Source organism: Macrotis lagotis, chromosome 3 (genome assembly GCF_037893015.1).
Source record: "Macrotis lagotis isolate mMagLag1 chromosome 3, bilby.v1.9.chrom.fasta, whole genome shotgun sequence".
In the NCBI taxonomy this organism is placed as follows: Eukaryota; Metazoa; Chordata; class Mammalia; order Peramelemorphia; family Peramelidae; genus Macrotis; species Macrotis lagotis.
Window position 1 is genome coordinate 270,316,817 of NC_133660.1, and position 24,186 is coordinate 270,341,002.

The 24,186-nt window shown below is 41.6% G+C and overlaps 1 long non-coding RNA gene across 5 annotated transcripts; it reads right to left on the reverse strand.

Annotated features, from left to right (window-relative positions):
* Positions 1-4,291: 4,291 nt before the first annotated feature.
* On the reverse strand, positions 4,292-22,553 carry LOC141518486 (uncharacterized). 5 transcript variants are annotated; one of them, XR_012477205.1, is made up of 4 exons: positions 22,362-22,553; positions 21,508-21,709; positions 4,770-4,939; positions 4,292-4,383 (listed from the first exon to the last, which is right to left on the reverse strand). It is a non-coding gene; the product is annotated as an uncharacterized LOC141518486 (long non-coding RNA). The 5 variants fall into 5 exon arrangements; XR_012477208.1 differs by having other exon boundaries at positions 4,770-4,908; positions 22,362-22,551; XR_012477207.1 differs by lacking the exon at positions 22,362-22,553 and adding an exon at positions 21,848-22,160.
* Positions 22,554-24,186: the final 1,633 nt, after the last annotated feature.

The following is a 24,186-nucleotide window of genomic DNA, read 5'->3' on the forward strand; positions in this document are numbered from 1 at the left end:
CTAGGCATCAGCTCCATATGTGTAAATGAGAGAGGTTGGACAAACTGGCCTCCAAGGTCTCTAGAAAACAGTAAGATAAAAAATCACCCAAGCAAGAACTGTGTGCATCATGATGGTCTGGCAAGATGAACTGAGCCTTGAAGGACGGGGGGAGGATTGTCATGAGTAGAAAGGACATACCTGGCAAGGGAACAGTTTGGGGGATGGTCTTGAGGGCAGTGAGGGGATTTGAGAATGACATATGAGGAATGGTCAAAAGAACCAGGGGGGTTGTTGGTCTGGAAAAGAGAGAACAAGACAGTCATCATCCAAGGTCAAACTCAGTCAATCAGCCAGCACTTGTGAAGAGCCTGTGTTGTGCCAGAGAGAGGCTGGGGAGCTAGAACCAGAGGTGAACTGTTATCTGTCTTTGGTAGCCTATAATAAGATGGGGGGGAATGTCATGTACATATATGATAGTTGCCCTTCATTCTCAAAGAAGGCCATGACATCAGGGAGGTGATGCCATGACAAACACGTCATGGCATCTGAGGGGAGGCTGTGCCTCACTTTCTCCTCCAGAGCCATCTGGGTTCAGTGCCCAGATATGGATCAGGATACCTGGAGATGGCCCTGGATGTGAGGTCCTCTTGAGCACTACCTAATGTGCCATCTACTTCCCCTACAATACAAACATACATGCATACACACACACACACACACACACACACACACACACACACATATATATATATATATATATATATATATATATATATATATATATATAGTCTCATATCTAGAGTTATGGGTATAGGGGAGGAATTCAGAAAAAGTTATGAGTATACCAGAGGAATTCAGGAAAAAGCTTCATCTAGAAGAAAGCATTTGAACTGGAGTTTAAAAGAGACTAGACTAGGGATTCCAGTATTTGGTGGGAGAAGGGGTGAAGTACATCCTAGAAATGGGGGACAGGCAGTATAGCCACAAAGAAGGGAATGGAGGGTCCTGCAGGAGGAGAATTATGAAGGTAATTTAACTGGTCTTTAGTCATGAAAGTAAATGATGTTTAAAGAGACTGGCAAGGTAGAGTGTGGCTATGGTCTACTTTCCCCAGTCTTAATTCTGAAGATGTTTTGTTATAGGTCCCTAGTTCATAAGCTCCTCTACCCTTTCCCTTTGCTCCCCTACTCATCTCCTTTTCCTTCTCTTATCCCAAATCCTCTGAAGTGAGAGAGCTGTGAAGACAGTCATCCACAATTCACAGATGGGTATGACAGGAACAAAGAGATAGCAGTTGTTTGACAGGGATCCTCAGAGAGTGAGCTATTGAACTGGAAAAGGACTAATTTCTCCCATACTGTGCAATGGTACATGAGATAGATACAGCACAGCAAAGCAGAGTGGTGTAGACAAGTAGGGTGGTGTAGACACCTGCAGTGGTCATCAGGAGGCCTAGGTTTTCATCCTGATTCCAGCATGAACTCACCATGGCTATTTCCCCCTTATTGGACCTCAACTTCCTCATCCAAAATATGAAGGAATGGGCCTAAATGATTGCTAAGGTCCCCTTGGGCTCTAGCTCTACATTTTATTTTTGTTCACTCGACCAATCAACAAATAGTTAACTATCTGCCATGTGGAGAATACCATGTAGACCCCATTCAAAGTCAACATTCCATGCTCTAAAGTACCTCCTGGCTCTGGCATTCCCTGTTCTAAGGTCCCTCCCAGCTCCGACATTCTATTGTGTCTCTGACATGGAGGGGAAGGGTTTGGACACCAATTCTCCACACAGTAGATGGTTAAAAACTATTTGTTGATTGGTCGAGTGAACAAAAATAAAATGTAGGAACTGGAGAAGAAGTTCTGAGAGCTCATGGAAAAAGAATAGAAATAGCCACTTCCAGTTCTCTCTTCCTCCACCATGATCCCAAGAGGCCCAGCATTCTACTTTTCAGTTCAGATAGTGGGAAAGCAATAAGGAGGCTGGATTCTTGAGCTGAGTCACTTTAATCTAATTAGCTAATCTGAAGGCTGCTTTGGGGTACAAGAAAGGGAGAGTACAGGGTTTAGCAACAGCCTCATCAAGAGGCAATCCCAGTCTTGGATGGAATCCCATTCTCTGTACACTAATTCACCGAGGGCCCATGACAAAGACATTCCTCGAGAATTTGAAATGAGGCTTCACCACTTCCATCCCTTTACCTTTCTTATCATCAAAGATCTTTCTGGTCACACTCTCTCATCTACTCTCACACTATAAAGTTACATTTTAGAGACTGGGAATTGGGGCCCAAAGAACAGAGATAATTTTCCCAAGATCACCTAGCAACTCAATGATGAGGCCATGGAGACTACTAGACCCCAGCCTACAGAGCTATCCATTGGCCATACTTAATCTCTGAGCCTTTCCAACACTCCCATTCCTCCCTCTCCTCTCCACCCCTAGGGTATCCAAGGAAAGCCTGCCCACCTCTCCTGTCCTCTCCCTTCCCACTTTCCCAGAGTGGATTTATAGCTTTAATAATGCTGAGTTTCTCAGTTGGCCCTCCCATGCTGTTTAGCTTGCTCTAAAGATCCTTAAAATTAAAACACTAATCAGGAGTTTATATTTTCCCATCAGTCCTGCACTTCAGATAATGGGGGCTCTGTGGTTTCCACAGTTCCCGTGGTGCAGTGTGGCAAGGCCATTTCTCCACTGGAAAACCTGGGCAAAGGAACGACAGCAAACAAACTGGGATTCCTTTTCTGCTCCTTTCTCTCTGATCATTACACATGAATATATGCTTGCATTCCTGCCATGTCTTGCTTCCTCCCCCCACCAGGCTAAGCTTAATATCCTACTACCTCAGTCCCTTCATCTGTCAAATAGGCTAACGGTTAACCTCATTTCTGGAAGGCTTACATTTGGCAGAGTGGGGAGAGTTTGGACTTCAGTCTCTGATATCATGAATGTGGGGAAATCCCTGTGCTAAAGTTCCCTCCATCAATTCAGAAGGCCGATTTCTCCTTATAACTGATGATCTTAGAATGGAAGTCTTAACCCTTTTAATGTTATAGACTCCTTTGTGGTTTGACACCTGTCAAAACTTTGAATCCCACCTCAAAATAATGTTTTAAACTAATTGAAGCAAATGTTAAAGTATACTTAGAGATTAGTAAAAATAAAGATGTAGAAAATAAGTAAAAAATAATGTAGATTTTTTTTCCCTATTCAAGGTTACAACCCACCCCACCCCTGAAATTGTTCCATGTAGAACCCAGGATAAGGATATAAGAACTTGCCTGGGGAGGTAAAGCAGATCATTTCTCTGAGTCTTAGGTCCCTCCCTTGAAAAAATGAGGGCATTGTGTAGATAATATGTAAGAGTAGTTAATACCTCCAGCTCTTAGCATCTGTGATAGATGCCTTCACTATACCATCACCAGGCTCTGACCCCTGGAGTCTAAAGACTAAGGGAGGAGCTAGGGTTCATCCTCAGCCTATGCTACTACATGGGGCACCATGACTTAGCTCTGTGGAGATCCACCCTGCTTCAAATTCATAAATGCTATCTGGGTGCCAAGGACCCCCGTGTTATAATGTACTTCTTCATTTTCAGAGCATTTTCACCCTAAATGGATGCTTCATTTGTTCTTCTCGATAGCCTTGTGAAACAACTGCTGAACTGAGGCAGAGGACAGAAGTGATAGAAGTGGCAGAGTCTTAGATTTAGGCATAATTTAGGGGCCCTAATGTGGAAAACTGAGTGGGGTTACCAGGGAAGGTAGTGAACTCTCCATCAGTGAGCTTCCAGGGAAATTAGTGAGTTCCCCATCAGTGACTTCCAGGGAAGATAGTGAGCTCTCTATCAATGAGCTGCCAGGGAAGATAGTGAATTCCCCATCAGTGGGCTGCTAAGGGTGATAGGGAGCTCCCCATCAGTAGGCTGCCAGAAGAGATAGTGAGCTCCCCATCAATGAGCTGCCAGGGAAGATAGTGAGCTCCCCATCAGTGGAAGTCTTTGGGTTGAACCTGTTTAACAGTTAGATATGTTGTAAAGGAGATTATCATACAAGTACAGGCTAGGCAAGATGCCATAATTCTTTGTGATTTGCTCCAGTTCAGAGTGAGTGAGTAGCAAATTTGGGAACTCAGATCTCCTGATACCCAGTCCAGTTAAGTCTTCCACTTTAACAAGCTGCAGGAACAAAAACAACACTGATTTGCCCATATGGGGGAACAGGATTAGAAATTCCCTGAGGAGGTGAAGAGGGGAGATACAACCACTAAAGACAACTCTTCCCCATTGATCCAGGAGCCACATGGTATCAGTTCATCATTTGTCACATTCTGTGGGTATCTGTCATAGTGCTCCTGCCATCTTCTCATTCCTTCCCCATCTTTACAGATAATATGTCCTGTTGAGGAAGAGAGATGAAAAAATATTTCTTTCCCCCACGGTCCAGCCTAATGGCCTTGATGGCCAGCTGACCCTTAAGGCCACCTATCTCATCAGGAATTAGACCTGATGGTCTTTCACAGTTCCCTGACTTCAGTTATATGATGCTGTAGTAAAGATCAAGCCCCTTTCTGATAAACATCTCAAAGAGAGAGAGAGACTAAAATGAGCAATTGAGTTTCTTAAGACAGGATCTCCCTTTCTCTTTTAGTGTTGTCCTCACTAAAATGTAAAACTTACTGAAGGTCCTAGGTAGCTGTTTTGAGTATTGTTTTTTTTTTAAATCAGCAGGGCCCTATAGAAATAAAAACTGCCAAAAACCTTAGCCCCTGTTATTGCTCAGACCTGAATTAAGTAGACAAGTCCCTTTGGCCTTTCCAGTGCAGCATTAACATTTTCCAAGATGATTCAGCAAAACCAAAGGTCTCTGCTGTGTCTCCCCTCTCTGCAGAGTGTTCTGTTCATGGGGATTGTCCAGCTTGTCCTTTTGATGTAAAATCAATATGTTTATGATCCTTTTTGAAAAAAGAAAAGCTAGTAATTGGTAGTCCGAAGTCAGGAGTGGACGTGAGCATGTCCACTCCAATCATTTAAATCATTGGATAAATTCCCAACCAGAAACCCTCCTTCCCCAACTCACAGACTCATGGAATATCAATACTACAAGGGCCTTTAAAACATGATGATCACAGCTGCTGAATACAACATAGAATACTAGTGCTGGAATGGGTCTTAGAGTCAATCAAGCAACATGCATTTATTAAGCTCCTACTGTTTTCAGGCACCATGCTAAGTGCTGAAAATTCCAAGAATACTTGAGCTAGAAAAGACCTTAAAAAGATTACAGAATATTTAAACAGATGTTCTGTAAGGTCCCTTCCAATCCTGACTCTATCTTTGAACAGAGGACACTTTGACCCAGAAGAAGGGAAGTCATTGGAATGAGGTCTTACACCTAAATAATGACCAAGTCAAGTCTGATCTCTCTCCAACCCTTTGTTCTTTTCTGTTACCCTCCCTGTCATGCTCTAGCATGGTCTAGCTTCTAGTTGAGGGTTCTTTTCGCTACCCTTTCTCCTTTGGAGGAACAACTTCCTTCACAAACAGCCAACCTTACCAGATTATGGTGGAGTAAGTGTGGCTAGGTCATTCATGACTTCGCAACCCTTAAATGACTAGACAAGACAGATTGCAGAATCACCAAGGTCTCTTGGGCATCAGTAATGACCAATCATGAAGCATTTACAAAATGCTTAACAATTATGTACCAGGCTTAGAAATGGGGGTGGGGATGGGGAGAGAGAGAGAGAGACAGAGAGTCAGACACAGAGAAGAGAGACAGAGACAAAGAGACAGAGACAGACAGAGAGAGACAGAGAGGGGAACTGAAGGGAGAGACAAAGAGAGAAAGACTAGAGAGACAGACAGAGATTAGAAATAGAGAGAAAGAGACAGAGACATACAGAGACAGAGACATACAGGGACAGAGACAAAGACAAAGTGAGACAGAGAGACACACAGAAACACTACCCACCCTCAAAAGGCTCATATTCTTGTCAACATTTCTGACTTGCCCATTTTGAGTCCGGCCAGCAGCTACCACTGACAAATGTATTCCAAAAAGCTAGACAAACCTTAGGATCAGGTTTAAAACTCCCATTCACAACTTAGATTTCTGTAGTCCTCTGGATGCCCTTTCCTCACAATAATCCAGGGACTGTTATAATAGATAGATCATTATTCCCACTTTAAGGATGATGACATTGGGTCTCAGAGATAAGTGGGTCACTCCTTTTCATGCCTATGTTCAAGCCAGTCCAAAAGCCAACCAGAGCCAATGGTTCTTTCAGAAGTTGACAAGATACAGGCAATTCTGATTCTCTACTAATCCAATCATTACTTTGGCTGGAGGAAAACAAAGAAAAGGACAAAAAGGGAGTAGGGAGACTTCTGCTTTGGGGATATTTGTCTGTGAGGGACTGACCCATATGAACTCTCACACTCCCACCCAGTTCTAAGTTCAAAAACTTCCAGTACTAAACCTCTATTACATCACTTGCTGGCTTGGGAAGGGGAGAGGGAAGGGAGGGAGAAAAATGTGAACTCAAAATCTTACAAAAATGAATTTTGAAAATTATATATGTAATTGGAAAAAATAAAATGCTATTATTTCAAAATAGCCAGTGTTAAATGTGTAGGGATGGGTGGGTAGGCAGGAATATATAAGGGTTTGGAATAACAGGGTTACAGGACCCCAAACCAAAGAACTTGGATGTGGGTTGCCATTGGGGGCAGGGGGGATACATAAGGTAATTGCCTATGAGTACATATCTGATAAATGTTATTGCAGGCCCAGGATGTTCAGTGCAACATGTTCTCTCCCTCCCCATTCCTCCAAATACAATCTAATTTTATGCAAGGCAAGTATTTTCACCACAAATCTCCATGCCTGGTAATAGTAATATCTCATATATTTAGAATACTTTATAGCTTCAAAGCGCTTTGCATGCATTATCTAATTTGCTTTGATGACAAATTCAGCTTGAAGAAATCCAGCCCTAATCCTGTGAGTCATACTTTCCATTTTTATCAATTTCATATTACTTCCCAACTTGCCTTTTTTTCCTTGTTTAAAACTGGCCTTAATGTCCTTCAGGACCTTATACCTTTAGTTTAGATGAAATCATAAATTTAGAATTACCAAACTTGGATCCGAAAGGAGCCTTCTAGGTCATCTAATAAAATTTCCACTTTTTAAGAAATTGGGCCCAGAGTGACTTACCTAAGGCCCATCAAGTAGTATGTCGGAGGACCAGTCTTTACACTTAAGTCCCCTGACTCCAAATCTAGGGTTTTGTCACCAACCAGTCTAAGCTATTTAATCTTCTGCCACTAGACTGGGTTGGATGCCTTTGGGCAAGTTGCCCAGAGTTCCTTCTTACTCATCCATGATCTTACACGTTTCTTGCAAGGTGTACATCTGTGTTTACTGGGAGAACTTGTTGTCTTTTGTGTACAAAGAAAATATACCTGATATGCTCCGTCAGTAAAACATCTATGTAGTTTGTTGGGGTTTTTTCTCCCTAGGGCAAGTACCCCTCTCACCAAGAGGGGTTATGCTCCTAAGAAAGGCATTAAACATTGAAACAATGTAAATCAGATTTGATAATTCATTGGGAAAAGTAGAAACAAGAGGTTATCCTCCTGACTAAGGCTGCCATGCATAGCTTTTTATAGAAATTACCCCCCCCCAGGGAGGTCTGATTGGGTGAAGCTATAGATAGCATGCTTATCAAATTGGCATATGATACCAAGGTAGGGGTAGCTAATGAGTTGTATAATAGAGACAGGACTCAAAAAGAATGGGTCAAATTAGACAAGATAAAAATTGATAAATGTAAAATTTTGAAATTGGGCTTAAAAAATCAACTTCCTAACCCCAAAATGGAGAAGAAAGAGCTAGATAACACTTTGTGAAAGACAACTCTCAGTGTTTCAGTGAATTTCAGTCTCCATTCAGGTCATTAGTATGGCAAGGAGGCCATAAGCAGCAAATATTCTGCTAAGGGAGAAACTAAATGTTTGGGACTAAGGAAATCACCATAAGTTCCACTGTTCTTGAGACTACATCTAGAGTGCAATGTTTAGTTGTAGACACCATGTTTGAGAAAAGACAAGTCAAAGCAGAACCAAAGACAACGAGGAGACTGGACATCCTGCCATGGGAGAACCAGTGGAAAGAAAGAAAGAAAAAAGAAAGAGTGAGTGAGTGAGGAGATGAAGCATTTATAAAGCCCTTGTAAAATCCAAAGCTTTGTGCTATGCTCTAGTGATACAAATAAGAAATCTAAAATAGTCCCTGAGTTCTAGAAGCTCACATTCTAATTGGGGGAGACAGCACATATGCATTTGGAAGCCCTAGAGCTATAAAAAGAGGCAAAAAATAGTCCCTGCCCTCAAGAAGCTTACGGTCTGCTGGGAGAGACAGCATACAAACAAATGTATACACATCAAGATATACAGGATAAATGGGAGATAATTAAGAGAGGGAAGGCACTGGATTGAATAGGGGTTGGGAAAACCTTCCTGTAGAAGGCAGGGTTTAAGTTGGGACTTAAAGGAAGCTAGAGTCAGTTGCAGCAGCAAAGCAGATGGTCATGCCTCTTCTTTAATACTATTTCTACTAATAAACTGTTATCTTTTTCCCTATTATTGAGCCATTTAGCAGGTCAAGGATTTTAGTGACCAGAACTTTCCATTCTGGGTCTATAGATGGTATGGGAGCCAAGCTGCATTTCTACAGGCTCTGCTTCCGAGGATGGTAAAGGCAGTCAGGGTATAGGAAGCATGACTGCCAATGGTTCTTGGGTTGTCTCTAAGAGGAGAAATGGTGACCAGTATGACTTATCTGGGACATGCTACCTCTTGTCTCTCCCTCAGGGTATCCAACTGGCTTGACAGCCCTGAGTGGTTGAGACTGGTTGAGTTGCTTCCCTTGATGATGGCTGTGCAGTATGGGCTTGAAGCAGGACCAGTGGTCTGTGAATTGCTGCCACTCCTAGGGTTTCTGTGCCCTTCAGCCAGTTGGCAGCAATTGGTCAGCAGTAGTTGGGGGTGGTGATAAGGAAAGTGGGACCCCTTATCCATAACCAACAAGAAACCTACTTTTAGGCTCTTTGAGACCCGAGATCCAAGTTCTTCACAAGCACCCCTCATCTCCTCTTTGTAAAATTCCCTGTCACAAGCAGAGTCAACTAGAGAGGAAGGTATTAGTTCTGTTGTAGCATCAGAGGTTGGGATCCATCTGCTTAGAACTGAATAGATAACATATGTTCTTTTATGTACTGCCTTCCATCTCTGTACTAAAGTTTGTAAAGGATTTTTTCTTTTAGTGGTCCTGGGAGGTCAGGGCAAATACTTGAGGCATTTACCTCTTAGGGCCAGGAGAACTCTCAGAGGTAGAGGATCATAAATATAAAGCTGGAAGAGGAAGAGCTGAGATTCAAACCTGAGACCTCTAGCTCCAAATTCAGTGCTTGGTTCCCTGAACCTTTTCACATCCAAGGAATTTTAAATCACCAAAGGCTGACTTAAGGAAAAAAGTTCTACTACTGAATTCTTAAATTGAATTTTATTTTGATTATTTCCTCCTTGAACTCTCCCAGTACTTAATTCCAATGCTAATCTCTGATTCTGGACTTTTCATGGACCGTCCAGGCAATGACAACCACATTTCATCAACCAGTAACAAGGCCTTTTCATCCATTGACTGCACAGTTGTAGATGTACATTCTTCATCTAATCAACTACTTGCCCCCTACCCACTTAAAGCCTGTCCTTTGCTCATTAGGACTTCTTTCTTTTTAAAGTACTAATCTGCTTTCCAGTTGATCTGCCCCTCAGTCAAGGTGAACCATTCTCTTTCATTTCCATTAACTAGCTCAGTGCCATTCACTTGAAATCCAGGGAAAGGGGTGCCAAGTGTCTGCTCTCATTTGTATCCATTGTTCTCTTGTTTTTATTATTCTTACAAGGTCAATTCAGTGAAAAAGAAGGGGAAAATTCAGTCCTTCTACTATGGAAACCTAGGATGTCAGAACCAAAAGAGACTTTAGAAGCTAGACTAATCTCAGAGCAGGAAGAGAACTTGGAACCTAGAATGGCAGAAATGGAAATGAACTTAGAACCGAGAACATTACAAGTGGAAGGAACCCTTGATTATAGAATTCAGAATGTGAGAGGGGCACTTAGTACATAGAACTTAAGGCTATTAGAACTAGGAGATACCTTACAACATAGAGTGTGAAAAGTAAGATGGAGCTTTTGAACCTCAACTTAAGATGTCAGATATGGAAATGAATAGATAGTGTGGAATGTCAGAGTTGAGTTGACACCATGTCAGAAAACCAGGTCTAGAGAGGAACACCAACCTGTCCTAGGTAGCCCAGATGGGGCAGAGCTTAGACTAGAACCCTTCTTTTTGATTCCCAGGCTCTTTCCTAGCTCACTATATCATGGCCCTGTTCAAAAGCCACTCCTTTTTAAGGGAACCTTGCAAAGCATCTGACTCCTCTCTTGCCTCTCTTTGGCTGTTTTTTTGTTTTTCTTTAGCAAGCTCTGACTCCTTCCTTGATCAAAGCCTAGATTCTGCCCCCTCCCCATTTCCCTTCCATCCTTGTACTACAAAGCACTCTGTATCTATTTATTGAAAAGAGTTCCCTGAGAAAGAGAACAAGCAGAAGGGTCATTCATTTCATTCAACAAGCACTTATCTATACTGTACCAGATACTGTGCTAGGTGAATGGCAACAAAACCAAATCCATCCCTGCCCTCAAGAAGCTTATATCTTATTTGAGAGAATTGGAAGTGTTGGGGATGGGGTGGGGTGAGAAAGCAAAGAAAGAAAAGCATCCTCAGGAAGTAAATATAAAATATATACCAGCTGATTCAATGGATTATCAGGGTCATTTATTCTTTGTTCTGAAGAAGACCATGGCATTGGGAAGTGATGCCATGACAAGCAAGTGAATTGGATTTGAGTGAGGGGGGACTGTGCTAGGTCACCAGCCTCCCTTTTTGCTGCAGAGTCATCTGGGTCCAGTGGCCAGATAAGGATCAAGACAACTGGAGATGACCCACATAACCAGAGGCAGGAGGCAGGCAGGCAAGCAGTATCATGATCAGTTTGAGTGAGCAGGATGGGGGCAGTATCATCTGGATTGCTCCACTGTTTCAGAGACTGCCCTCTCTCCTAAATAGCACTCTCCCAAGTGCATGTCCTCTGACTACAAACTAATTCAGCCTCTCATCTTCCCCCTGAAATCACAAGTCTGTTTTCATTATAAACCTGTGAGCCACGCAAGCCCCTGAAGGCATGTAAACTAACTCCCTGGTCCAGGAGATTTTTAAATTTACCTTGTAAACTTGCCAGTCAGAGCTGCCTGGAAAGATGGGCTGTCAGGAGGGCGGCTTTATAAAGGATACCGTGATTCAGCTGCAATCAATCACAGGAAGGCAACTTGCCAGACAGAGCTAGGGAAGGACCTGAGGAGGGGCCATGTGGAGATATGCTCTAGACTATTGGAGGGTGGAGTTGGGGGGATATAGGGAAGATGAGACAGTACATGAGGAAGGGTTCAACTGAATGAAGCAGAAAATGGCAGGGGCCCTTAGGAGAGTCTTCTAGGAAGTGGGAAGAGTGTTCAGAAGTCAGAAAATTTGGGTTCTACCTCTTGCTTACTGTGTGACCTTATCTGGTCCTCAGTGCCACCTGTCAAAGGTTGCAGTAGAGTCATACATGTGGGAGCCAGAAAGCCCCTACAATACCATCTCATACTGTGGACAAAGGACTGGGGACTCCATAATGTTAGTGAAATCAAATGTAGTTCGAACCTCTCCTTTTATAGAAGAAGAAACTGAAATGTCAGGTAGAAAGTAGCAGTGTGGAGATTTGAACCTGGCTTCTTTGAAGCCATAGCCAGTGCACTGCCATATTTGCTTTCTTTCTAGATTGGAAGCCTCTTGAAGGCAGAGTCTATCTCCTCATTTGTCTCCTCTCAGAGAAAAGAGGCCAGTGCCTTAGCAGGTGTGCAGTAAAAGTTTGTTTAATAAATTATCATTATCAGAACACAAAAGTCAAAGTTCTAATGAGTATGTAAGTGGTCCAGAACTAAACAACCAGAACTGAGTGGCTTAGGGACCTGGCTATCCATAAACTTGGATGATTGGTCTTTTAATAATTGAGATTTGGCCCTAATCAGAATCATGCTTGAACATCTTACTTGTTTAAAAGAAGTAGAAAATTACTACTATCTATTCTGCATCCCTTTTTGATACTGACTGTTGTTCAGATATGCAGCAATGTGTATTCAGCCACTGCAACTTAATTAGATTCAATTTGTTAAACTAAATTATTAAAGACTGATTTGGAAAGAGTCTCTTGTCTCTGTCCCATCTGGTTCCACTGTTTACTCAGAAAACGGATTTGGAATCACACCATAAAGATAGAGTAGGCTTGCTCTCTTCCCCCACCCCCAGGGCATTTTAGCCCAGGTTTCTTCATTTAATCTTCACCAGTGAGGCATTGATCTAAAAGCCAGGAGCCCTGGACTCTATTCCTCTCTCCACCACTAAATCATCCGGGTAACTGACTTCACCTCTCTAGCCCTCAGAACCTTTATTTTCCAAAAATGGGAGATAAAACAGAAAATCTCTAAGGTCTGGTCAGTTCTGAGATATATTATTATAAGATTTTTCCAGTACTTATATATGTTTTTCAGCTTCTTCCATGTATTATATTTTAGACCCTTCCAGCTCTGGCATTCTAGGTTCTAAGGACTCTGGCACTCTCTGTTCTAAAGTCCACTCTGACTGTGGCATTCTGGTTTATGACATCCCCTCCAGCTCTGGCTTTCTGCATTCTCAGATTACTTTGAATGTTAACATTCTTTGTTCTAAAGTCCTTTCCATCTTCAACATGCTGTGTTGGTATGATTTCCTTCAGTCATCAATATTCTATGATACAAATTTGTCTTAGGTCTTTGGGGAGGGGGGAACTCCCCTGCAATGAAACATATATTCACAGGATCCCAGGAGCTTGTCAGTGGCCAAGAGAGAGACCAAAGGGAAATTGTGAGGGAAGCCAAGGAAAAAAATTCGTAGACTCAAGCATCTGAGAACAAAGGAAGCAGGAGACTCCAAAATATTGGACAGAAGGAAAAATCAGTAGATTTAGTTCTGTCCGAGAGAAGTCTATGACAGGGTTGCCATTTGGTTTTTTGACTTCTTATGTTCATGATAATTGAGCATTGTCTAGAGGTCACAGGGGAGCCCTTAGACATCAAGGACTTCTAGACCATGTGACTGGATCATTGCTTTGGCACAAGGACTTCTTAGCAACCTATCTCTTCATCATGGTGGACTGCCTACCAGTCAACTTAATGATGCCACTATACATGACCTGGGCTGCTACCCCCAAGGATCCCAAAGTCATAGTGCCCTTTTAAGGATTTCCTTTTCACCATGACCTTCCCTACCTGCCATCTCTCCCAATTTCTACTTCCCATGGTTTGTAACTGTGGGGTTAGCTGCTTGGGGAGTATAGACTGGCCTCTCTTGGGGAATGACTGTCTCCTTTTCCTATGTGTCCTATGACTCTATACCCAACTAAAATGGGCTTTTCTGGGGCACCCAGAGCATACTTCCTGCTCCCTGAAACAAAGCCTGGGGTCTCTATCTCTGCTAACAGAGACACACATGTACATATATATGTATATAATATATATATATATATATATATATATATACTTTATATACATGTATGAATGATATCCCCGGGTCCTCAATGAAGTTGAGTCTCTAGGCCTAGTAAAAAGATCTCTTGACCCAAAACCGAAAGAGCTGGGTTCAACATCTGGCCCTGGCCTTTACAACTGGGCAACTCTGAGCAGAGTGATTTCACCCTTACCTATTTCAGCTCCCTCCAGCTGGAAAACAATGATGAAAACACCTTCCCTCAGTCATCACAGAGTTGTTGGGAGGTCAAATGGGCAAACAGATGCCAAAGAACCTCCTGAGGCAGGAGTAAAGGTCCAAATGTTAACCATTGTTCTGAGAAAGACTTCAGAGTCAGCATGGCCTGGGCTGGGTTAGGAGTGGAGAGATGAGGATGCCAACATCTTAGGAGTGTTTATTTAATTCTCCATGTCTTTGAGAAGCAAAATCACAACAGCATCTGGTCACTCCCTGATACACATGTTTACCACAGTGTGGTTTAGTGGAAAGATCAGAGCTAGAAGGACCCTTTGAGCATAGACTGGGAGAACTAGATGGAACCTTAGAACATAAAAGTGTCAGAACTAGAAGGGACCTTGCATAATAGAATAGAGTTAGAATTAGTTGGAACCTTAGGACATGGAATGTCAGTTAGAAGGGATCCCGCAGCATAGACTGTAAGTGGAATCATAAAACCTGAAATGTCAGAGCTAGAAGGAACTTTGGAGCATAGACTTTAGAGCTAGGTGAGACTCTAGAATATGGATTGTCAGAGCTAGAAGGAACCTTGTAAAATAGAATAGAATGTTAGAGCTGGGTAGAACCTTAGAACACAGAATGTCAGAGCTAGAAGAGACCTTGAAGTATGCAACTTAGAACTAAGTGGAACTTTAGAACACAGAGTGTCAGAGCTAGAAGGGACTTTATATAATAGAATGTAAGAATTACGTAGAACCTCAGAACATGGAATGTCAGTTAGAAGAGACTTTGGAGCATAGACTGCTAGAACTAAGAGGAATCTTAGAACATGGAATGTCAGAGCTAGAAGGGACCTTGTAGAATAAAATGTTAGAATTAGGGAACCTTAGAACATGGAATGCAGTTAGATGGAACCTTGGAGCATAGACTGTTAGAACTGAGTGGAATCTTAGAATTTGAAATGTCAGAGCTAGAAGGGACTTTGGAGCATAGACTCTTAGAACTAGGTGGAATTCTTGAATTTGAAATGTCATGGCTAGAAGGGACCTTGTGGAATAGAATGTTAGAATTAAGTGGAACCTTAGAACATGAAATGTCAGTTAGAAGGGACCTTGTAGCATAGACTGTTAGTAAAATTGGAGCAGCTAGGTAGTGCAGTGAATAGGACACTGGAACTGGAGTCAGGAGGACCTGAGTTCAAATTCTGCCTCAGACACTTAATTACCTAGCTGTGTGACCTTGGGTAAGTCACTTAACCCCCCACTGCCTTGCCAATAAAAACCAAGTGAAATCTTAGAACATGGAATGTCAGAATTAGAAAGGATTTTGTAGTATAGACTGTTAGAACAAGTGAAGCCTTAGAATTGGAATGTCTGAGTTTAAAGGAACTTTGAAGCAAGAACTAAATGAACTAAATGAAATCTTAGAACATGGAATGTCAGAGTTAGAAGGGACCTCAGGGCATAGATTGTTAGAGCTAGGTGGAACCTTAGAACATGAAATGTCAGAGTTGGAAGACACCTGAAAGTATGTAGTGTTGGAACCAAATGGGACCTTAGGGCACAAAGGACACACTATCAAAAAGAATTATAGAAGGAATCTTTTTTTGCTTTTTAAAAGCAAGACTTGTGCTTTCACAGGTGTCAGAAAATGCCAGATGAACAGACTCTTCTGCAGATGCCAACTGGCATCCAGTCAGAAACTCATCTTGGGGAGCTTCCTAGGGCACCGAGAGAGGATGATTTGTCCAGAGGTCACAGAACCAATGTGTGTCAGAGGCAACTTTTGAACTCAGATTCTCCAGGACTCCCAGGCCAGCACTTTCCAATGGGCCACTTGTTCTTCCTCCCAGAGAAGCTTTCATCTCATGCTGCCCTTTCATTTCAGACATGTAAAATACTCCAAGCGAAATCTCTAAATTTGTGCCACTTGACTTTTTAGATCTCCTTTTGTCTTTGACCTCATCCAAGGTGTCCCCTGAAAGCATCAAAATCAGCCTCAAGTCTTCACAAAAAGTAACTAGGTTCCTATATGGACAGTCAGGTTAATGAAACATCAAATATGAGACAGGTTTTATTTATTTCACTCAACATAGAACACAGGGCTTGCCCCTTAAACCAAGGCCAATCAAGTCAAACCCCTTCCCTCTCCAATGGGCCTGCCATCCCTAGGGGTTTCTACAGTCTAGCCCTGGAGACTTCTGCCTTACTTCCTCTAGCTGGTTATCATTCTCTTCATCTGTAAAATGAGGCTATTAAATAAGAGATCCTTCAGGTTCATTCTCATGTTCTGCATCCTCACTTCTGGTCCTGACTTGACCTGTACATCTACGTCTCTGTCACCTCCTTCATGCTAATAAGGGTCCTTTTGGCAACCTTCCCCTTCGGTGTTCATCCTCTCTGGTTGTTGATCCCTAATCTACACTCATTGCCCTCAGTTCTTCACAACTGGTTGTTCAAGAAACCATGACATCATCATCATAAATGGAGGCTTGTGACTTCAGGTAGGGGAGTAAGCAGCTGGAACAGAGGAAGACCTAGAAACCTGCAACCTATCCTCAAGTAAATATCTATCTCCTCAGAAGAACAAATGACAAGAAGATTGTGACAGGGAGTTGAAGAATACACCCAGGTAGATTTCCTTCTAGGTCCTATCTTTTTTCCCTCGATTTCTTCCAAGCTTTGGCAGATCGTGGGCACTGTGGGAAGCTGGCCGTCCCCAGAAGCTGATGAGAAAATTAAAAATAAAGATCGACTTTCTACGAAGAAAATCTAGTCTGACAACACTAATCACTCAAACTAGGTTTGCTTAGCAGATTGCACATTTGTTTGTCTAAAGAGGGTGTGGAGCAGGGGAGGGAATTACCATCTTGTCAAAGAATTTTGGGGAAATATGTTTGCCTTGGAGTAGTTGTCATTCCTGAAGAAGCTTCCCCCCTCATTGACTCTGGGTGAGTTTTTTCCCCCTTGGGTATTTTTGTCTTCTACGTTAGTGTTCATCTGCCTAGACAAGGGGTCCTTCAGACTGGGACTGCTACAAATCAGTGAAGCTTGTCCCTCATGTATCTGTTAAGTCCAGTTCCATTCAATTTAATTTAATTAATCAAACCCTGATTAAGTGTCAACTAGATGCAAGGTCCTCTGCGGTTCTGGGTAACAAAGATCACAAAATCATAGATGTAGGCCTGGAAGGGACCTGGAAGGGACCTGGAAGGGACCTAGAAGGGACCAGAAAGGCTACTTTATCCAGATAGATGGAACCTTAAAACACAGAATATCAGAACTGGGGAGTGAGGCTAAACAAAGTGAAGTTATTTTCTGAGATCACACTTGAACCCAGGACCTCCAACTCCATGTGCCAACAACTGTGTTGTCCAATGATATCTGACTCTTCATGACCCTATTTGGGGTTTTTTTTTTTCACAAAGATGCTAGAGTGGTTTGCCATTTCCTTTTCTAGATCATTTTACAGATGAGGAAACTGAGGAAAATAAGGGGTGTGCCCCAGGGACACACAACTAAAAGTATCTGAGGCCAGATTTGAACTCTTTCTTCTTGACTCCAGATCTGGATCTCTATCCACTGCACCATCTAAATGGGGATGAAATTGAGCATTAGACTAGCTGGAAGGGAGCTTTGAATATAAAATAAAGGAGTTTCAAATGGACATCTTTTGTTTTTATATCATCTTCATTTCCATATATATCCCTCTTCAGGGAGGCTAGGTAGCACAGTGGAGTCAGGAGGACTTGAGTTCAAATCTTACCTCAGATACTTAATAATTACCTGTGTGACCTTGGGCAAGTCACTTCACCCCACTGCCTAGCAAAATCCCAAAAATATATATTCCTCTTCCTTCCCCTATCCAGAGAGCCACCTTTGTTGCAAAGAAAAAGAGGGGGCAAAAAAGATTCAACAAAAATAACCAACAACATCAACTGAGTGTAATAGTGTATATATAATATTCCACTACCATAGTCCCCAATTTCTGCAAAGAAGAGAGATATAGTTTCTCAGCTCTTTTTCTTGGATAATTTTTGCCATTCTACAACATCACCCGTCATCCTGTCACTGGACTCTTGACACTTGGAGGAAAGAATGAGACTGACGATTTGTGTAGCTCTGCCTCACTTAGATCCAATTCACATACAAGTCAAGACATCACTTTTGTGATGTCATTGGTCCTCTACAAGAATAAAGAATGAACAATAACATGGTGAGATATAATATTAAACTTGGAAAGAACTCTCAAAATCCTTTAGCCCCCTTATTTTTCAGATGAGCAAATGGACCTAGAAAGGGAACATGACCTCCTTTTGGTCACACACTGAGTCATGGGAATAACCATGGGAAGACCAGAGTCTTCAATCTGAGGGTGTTCTTTCTATTATACCAACCACAGTATCCTTCATACAGTATATGTAAGTACCATCAGAGAGGCCTCTGTGGGGACACACGAGATCATCAATCTGCCTTCCTCACCTCTGCTGTAGCAAGCCCTTGGCTTTGCTCCTCATTCATCTGTACTCTCCTGGGTCTCCTCCTCTTCTTTCTATGACCTCCTTACCTCTCTACCAGCATTCTTAATCAGTCACAAGAATTAGAAGGTAGCATGGATAAGGTTTTCAGAAAAAAATAAATAATGAAGGAAAGTGTGTGATGATAGAGGTGGGGGTGGTATGGGGGGTATTAATAGGAGGGAATAAAAGAGTAAGCTTCAGAGGCAGATAAGAATGGAAAGATCAGCCAGGGGGCATGATGAGAACACAGACTGGTTCTTCCAGAAACTTCAAGCAACTTGGGATGAGGCTTCATTAAATAAGGCCTTGTTTGTGAGTCCAACACTTCAGGGTGAAGGGGTATTTGAAGCGAGGGAAGCAGTGAGTTGCCTAATGATGGAGTAATTAGAAAGCCCAACCTTGCAGGATCTGGGGAAATTGATTTGCTCGGTGCCATTTTTCCTAATGAGAGTCATGAATCCGTGTTTGCCGTCCTGTCCTGACTCTCCCTCCCCACCATGAAAGAAGGCGATGGCATCATTACAGACTATGCTGTCATTGAGCCCAAGTTCCTGGGGCCATGGGAATGGGGAGGGGAGGGCTTCCATTTAGAAATGCCCTTGGTGAAAGAGGTCACCAGTATTCAGAACTGTGGAATGAGTGCATTTTCTAACAGTTGTCTGTGGACAGCTCCCAACTTGGGGAGGAGATTGGGAGGGGGGGTAGGAATGGAGGGATGAGGCTTCTATGCACTTCAAAGAGAGTGCCAGCCAAACAGTTTAATGCCAGCAGAAAGACAATTCCTTGGTTGCTTTCTTTACAAGGGAAAAAAAGGATAAATAAAAGCTTCCAATTAAAATGAAAATTTAATTGTTTTCACATACTGGCTTTCATGAGGCTTTAACTGAAATGAAAGGGAAAAAAGCTGTGGTGTATGAAACAGGAGATAGCTGTATGGTATATATTATATGCTGTAGAGACAATAATAGTGCCCACTTTTGGGGGAGAGGGGAGGAAAGAGAAAATGAGGAGTAGACAGTCATAGTGGCTATTCTTCCAAATGAATGGTAGCTCCATGGGAGGAGGGACTGTTTCATCTTTGTCCTTGGAACTCCAGTGCCTCTAGGGCATAATCCTTGACAAATAATAAATGTTTTTGCTTGATTTAATTTGATCTTATTGATTAATACATCAGGAGAGATAGGGATTGTGTGTGGATGGAAAGTACAGAACTCATGGACTGCCATACTGGAAAGAGATCTTAAAACATAAAGCAGATAATGCCAGGACTAGAAAAGATAAAAACAAAATGTTGGGACTGGATGGGACTTTAGAACATAGAACAATGTTAGAGTTAGAAGGGACTTCAGGGCATTTAGGATGGCTTCCTCATTCTACAGATGCATCCCATGTCCCATACTCAACTCTGGATTCATAGTCTGAACTCATTCTTAAGGGGCTTCTCTCTAAAAATTTCCATTTGGTTTATATTCTGATTCAGAGCTTGGGAATCAGATTACTAAACATGCAAGTATTCAGACTAACAAAATATCAAATATAGGGCAGGTTTTCTTAACCTAAGAAAAAATATAAAAGGCTTGTGTAACAGCCAGTAATTTTCCCTCTTCCCTCTCCTTTGGGCCTATGTATTCTCTAAACTTATAGCATTAACCCACGGAAGGAGAATGTACTCAAGGTTGCAAGAGAGTAAAATTTAATAACTAAAAAAGTGATGGGAGGCTCACACAAGCTAAAATTTTAAAGTTTTCACAACTAAAATTAGAGGTAGGTAAAGAAACATTAGGAAGGTCTCATTTCTAAGATATATGGGGAAGTGATTCAAATTTGTAAAAATAAGAGCCCTTCCCCAATTGATAATTGGTCAAAGGATTTGTACAGGCAGTTTTCAGAGGAAGAAATTGAAACTATTAATAGACATTACCAAAATTAAAGAAATGGAAATTAAAACAATTCTGAAACACACTCTAACAACTATCAGATTGGCAAAGTTGACTAACAAAAGGAAAATGCCATATGCTGGAGGAACTATGGGGAAACATGTATATTAATGTACTATTGGTAGAGGTGTGAATTGGTCAAATCATTCTGGATAGCAATCTGTAACTATACCCAAAAGATTAGTGAAATCTGTATTACTTTTGACTCAGGAATACTGCTACCAAGTCTATATCCCAAAGAGACCAAAGCAAAAGGAAAAGGACTCATGTACAACAATATTTATAGCAGCTCTATTTATAATGGCAAAGAATTAAATACTGAGGAAATGCCTGTCAATTGTGGAAATGACTGAACAAGTTATAGTATATAATGCTACTGTTACAAGAAATGATAGGAGCAGTTTCAGAGAAATCTAAAAAGATATGTATGATTTGATGCAGCATGATGCATCAACTTTGAAAGTCTCAGGAACTCTGATCAATAAAATGACCAACCATGATTCCAGAGGACTTAGTCATGAAAAAGGCAATTCGCCTCCAAGAGATGATAGATTCAGAATGCATATTGAGACCTATATTTTTTGGACATGGACAATACAGGAATTTGTTTTACTTGTCTCCATATTTATAATGGATTTTTTTGGTTTTGTGCCTTCTCAATGGAAGAAAAGATGAATCTTCATTGGAAAATAACCCCAAAATTTAATTAATTGAAATTATTTTTATAGAAAGTTTATGGATCCCAAGTTAAGAAGCTCATGGATCCCAAGTAAAAGAAGACTCCATAGAGGAAGTGGGGTACTTCAACTGGATTTTAAAGGATTGTGGTCCTAGGGTCTAATTTTATTTCTCTTCTCTAATTGATCCCTAACCTACCTTATCTCTCACTCCTTCCCTTTCTGAATCCTGCACTCTGGTCAAACTAATTCATTACTAACTCATGAATGTGACTTATGAGATCCTATTTATGCCTATAAAGTTTCCTCTGCCTAGATTCCACCATATATCCACCACCACCCATCCCTACAATCTTTTACAGTCTGGGCTCAGATTCCATTTCCTTCATGAGGTTTTCAAAGATCATCTCCAGCTGAAAGCTTAGGACTAGGGCATTGTGAGTGGGGTACAGGAAATATGGAAATAAGGATGACTTACCTCATTTGGCAACCACTTGGATATGTGATATGAGGAAGAGGGAACAGTTGAAGATGGCATCAAGATTGTCCTTGTGCATGACTGGATCACCTCTGTAGATGTAGGAAAGCCAGAAGAGGGACTACTTTGGCAAAAATGTTCTTGGGTTCTGATTTGTATGTGTTGAGTTCAAGTTACCTAAAGAACATCCAGTTTTAACTGCCTAGTGAACAATGAAAATATAAGATCAGAGTCTTTTAAGTACAAGATCTAGGATCTAGGATCTAATAATTTATTCATTCATTTACTTGTTCATTCACTCACTTATTGATTCATTCATTGAAAGACTCATTCTACATACATATGTTTATAAGAAATGGTCTATTTTCTGGACAGCTCTTCTCTGTGCAGGAGACCAAAGCTTAGTGATCTGAGATTCTAGGACCTGTGAAATGGATTTCTTTGCCCAAGTTTGCCCTACCTTCAACCTATGTGGGCAATCAAGGAAACTCAGGGACTTCAAAAATCTCTAAATTATACCAATTCACAGCCCAGGATAGGAAAGGGATGAATCCAGAGGAGGAAAAAGCCCCCTCTGTTTTCTACATGTTCACATTCACCTATGGGAATATCATCTAGGTAAGTCTTAGTTTTCCCATGAAGGAGATTGGTCACAATGACCTTTACAGTCTCCCAACAACTAGGTTACAAAGGGTGATTAGAGCAATTCTAGCAACCACTCCCATTCCCCTATATTTTTATGATTCACAATGTGCTTTCTTTATAACATCATACAGAGCAAGAAGTTATCTCAGAAGCAGCCCTCTCCTGTTGTGGATGAAGAGACAAAAGGCCAAGGAGTTCAGGCAACTTACCCAAGGTCACCCCTGTAGTAAACATCCTCATAACAATCCTCTGAGGTGAACAGTCCAATCCCATTTTATAGAAGTGGGTATGGAGGTGAAGAGAAATAAAATGACCCACCCAGGGTCACACAGTGTCACAGTTGGAAGTGTCACAGATGGGATTTCAACTCAGGTCTCTTGGCTCCAATTTCATCTTTCCTCCCATCATATCTTTCTGAGGCCATTTCAGACCTTTAATAAACTGTAGGAAAACAAAGGCACTAGTAATAATCCTTTATTTGTCTCAGAAGAGTGATCTTACTCCCCTCCACCCCCATGCTACCACATTCCCACCCAGCCCCTAGGAACATAGAATATGGGAAAAGTCAATAAAACTTCTGTATTCAGATAAGCTGATGGGGAGACCAAGAAGCTCATGGAGTGATAGAATTAGAGTTCTACAGATTTAAAAAATTTCAAAACTCATGTAGTCCAGAGGTTATTAACATTTTGTGAGTCATATGCCCCTTTCTCCAGTTTGATCAAGCCTGTGGACCCTCTCTCAGAATTTTGATTTTAAGTGCATACAAATAAGATGCAAAGAAAATAAAATTATGTTCAAGTATAGTTCTTAAAGTTTTCTTAAGTTCACAGACTCCCAAGTTAAAAACCACTGATCTAGGCAATCCCCTCATTTTATATAAAGGAAAACTGAGGTCCAGAGAGGTTCCAGATATCCTGATTTTGAACTGAGAGATACCTCAGAATCCATCTAATCCAATACCCTCATTTGACAATGACTTTTTAGCATATCCACTGGCATGGTGACTGGATTGACTCAAAATTGAGTACTCTTTTCTAACTGCTCCAGAACCCACTCCTTGGGCTGCAAGCCAGCTTTGGTGAGAAGGTGGTTGATATGTGGTAGTACCCCTGAGTTTGGCAGCTCCTAGGATGTGATTGGCCAGTATTTGTTTCCAGGAGAACAAAAGTGAGCCATCCATCCACCTCTCTCCCACCATCCAAATGGGTGCAGCACGATTTTTCATTTTAAAAAAAGTAGCAATGAAACCCTTAGTCCACCACCCCCCCCAGTCTTGAAGAAGGCTTTTTTTCAATACCACATAACATGTTTGTGAGTTTTTGTCCATTCCCTGGTCTCCTGTTTCTCCTGTGCTTTGTCCTCTACTAAATGCATTTGTTTCTATGGCAACAGGACAGAGGGCAGCAGCATCCTCACTGAGGGGCTGGGGCTCTCTTAATGCAGCCCTGCAAGGTAGAACAGGCCTGGGGGCCCTGGTCAGAGAGAAATTAGGCCACAAAACGAGTAAAATCTGGCAGTGACAGCTGTGCTTCTCACAGAATCACTGTGGGTGCTCGAACAGAATAAAAAGACATTTCTTCTGGAATAGCCTTTAATACAAAATAATAAAATAGCCTGTAATACAGATTTATCACAACAGATCTAGAATAGTCACATCTCCAAACCCCAGAATTGCAGCATTGGAAGGGACTCCAAAAGCTATCTAACCTAATCAGGCAAGATCCCCACTTAAAACCTTCTTTGAGAAAATGATCTTCCAGTCTTTGTAGTGATTGGGGGGCTCACTACTTTCTGAGGCAGCCCATTCCAATCTGAGACATCTTTAATTGTCAGGAAATTGTTTTTTCCCTTTTGATATCCAATTGAAACCTGCCTCTTTACACCATCCACACGCAGTTCCTTGTTCTGTTCCCTATGGCAAAGAAGAAGAAAGCTAATTCATCTTATGCATGATGGCCCTTTGAAGACTTTTTCTTCCACTTGAAGATGGTGCTCATATGTTCTTTAAATTCTCTATTCAGCTTGATGTAG